This window comes from Hyla sarda, unplaced genomic scaffold (genome assembly GCF_029499605.1).
Source record: "Hyla sarda isolate aHylSar1 unplaced genomic scaffold, aHylSar1.hap1 scaffold_169, whole genome shotgun sequence".
Lineage (NCBI taxonomy): Eukaryota > Metazoa > Chordata > Amphibia > Anura > Hylidae > Hyla > Hyla sarda.
In genome coordinates this window covers 37,931-40,000 of record NW_026608330.1, presented here as the reverse complement: position 1 = coordinate 40,000, position 2,070 = coordinate 37,931, and the positions used below count along the sequence as shown (strand labels likewise).

Here is a 2,070-nt window from a genome sequence, read left to right as displayed (position 1 = left end):
ATATATATATACATACATATATAGAGAGAGAGAGAGAGAGATGGAAATACTTTTTAAAACATGTTTTCACCTTTTTTTTTCACCTTCTTTTTTTCTTCTCTCCATGTTTTCCTTCTTTCCTCCTTTTTTCCTATGCTGCTGCTTCTTATTTTTCTTCTTTTTCAGACCTTATCATTGCACTATTGCTTATTCAATACCACCAGCAGATGGAGACACTATATTACAACATTAGTTGTGAGCAGCAGTTTGTACAAACAAATGCCTCATAGCTGATGTCCTATCCATTATTGCAATGGATGGTTGGCTGGCAACATTTGTTTTTATTATTCCAATACCACAGTACCAATGCATGGTCAATCAACAGCAATGACACCCCCATGTCAATTAACAAGATTCAGCACCAACTACCTGAAAGACAGCTACCTATCATGTCATGTCCAACCTGCACAGGTGTGCTGGTTGCTGAGCTTATTCAATTAAAGAGGACATTCAGCAGCAGCAGCAGCAGTCCTGTGCCTGGTCGCTCCAACAGGGGCCAGACACAAGCGGCACCACCTATTGTCTTTTGCCTGCAGTAGGGGCCCACTGGACTAGCCAGCAAGCAGCTGCAGCAGCAGCAAATAAACAGGTAATCTTTCTTTCCAACACTGAACCCTGGTGGTGCACTTAATATATGCTACCAGATAGGGAACATATCAGATATTAAACTGATATAAACAGACACCACATTTGATACCAGCCAAAAGGAAGAATGAGAAGTGATAACTGTGAAAGGGGAGGAACCAAGGCTGTCCCCTTCACATGCACCATCACTACTTGTAGGAAGGGAGGCTGGCTGACAGCCTCCCATACACACTCTGGCTGGGTGGCAGTCACCCACTAGTACACACAGCAGGCCCTAAACCCATATCATTATTGCTAAGCAGGAAGATGGTAGTCCATTTTACTCTGATGGACCATTTTTAAATGCAATCCATAACCTGGCTTTGGCAGGAACCCTTCTTACTCCTCCTACTTGCATTTGATACTGGGTTTAGGATCTGCATAGGAAATACACACACACACACACACACACAAGCACACACTTACCTGTGTTGCCTGCTGACGCCTCCTTGGCTGTCCCCAAATGGTATAAAACCAACAGCCACGGGAAGCTGTAAGGATAGAGGACATACCTGCATCCTATTGGACTCACTTGTCTTGGTTAAATCCAGCTTATTTGAAAACCTATGGTGCTGCTGCTTCTGCTCATGGCAGTGCTGCTTCTGACAAGGCTGTTCTTTGGTGGGCCTAGGTGACATCACAATCTCCATGGTTACATACACAACAAAGGTCAGATGTTGTTTACACCTGGCCATGCCAGTGGTATTGAGTAGCATATCACAGTGCTAAGGGTCCTGGATGCAACAATCTTTCAATGGGGAATAGCCGCACTGAGTTTGTCAAGTGCACCCATGTTTGCAACTCCAACAATACACACATATGTATGTATGTATGTATGTATGTATGTATGTATGTATGTATGTGTGTATGTGTATCTATCTATCTATCTATCTATCTATCTCTTTCTCTCTCTCTATATGTATATATATACATATATAATTTTTTTTTCTTTTAAATATATATATATATATATATATATATATATATGTACATATATATAGAGAGAGAGAGATGGAAATACTTTTTTAAACATGTTTTCACCTTTTTTTCCCTTCTTTTTTTCTTCTCTCCATGTTTTCCTTCTTTCCTCCTTTTTTCCTATGCTGCTGCTTCTTATTTTTCTTCTTTTTCAGACCCTATCATTGCATAATTGCTTATTCAATACCACCAGCAGATGGAGACACTATATTACAACATTAGTTGTGAGCAGCAGTTTGTACAAACAAATGCCTCATAGTTGATGTCCTATCCATTATTGCAATGGATGGCTGGCTGGCAACATTTGTTTTAATTATTCCAATAACACAGTACCAATGCATGGTCAATCAACAGCAATGAAGCCCCCATGTCAATTAACAAGATTCAGCACCCACTACCTGAAAGACAGCTACCTATCATGTCATGTTC

General features: G+C 40.5%; 1 pseudogene; it reads right to left on the bottom strand.

Annotated features, from left to right (window-relative positions):
- Positions 1 to 655: 655 nt before the first annotated feature.
- LOC130311906 (U2 spliceosomal RNA) lies at positions 656 to 758 on the bottom strand (annotated as a pseudogene).
- Between the last annotated feature and the right edge of the window lie 1,312 nt (positions 759 to 2,070).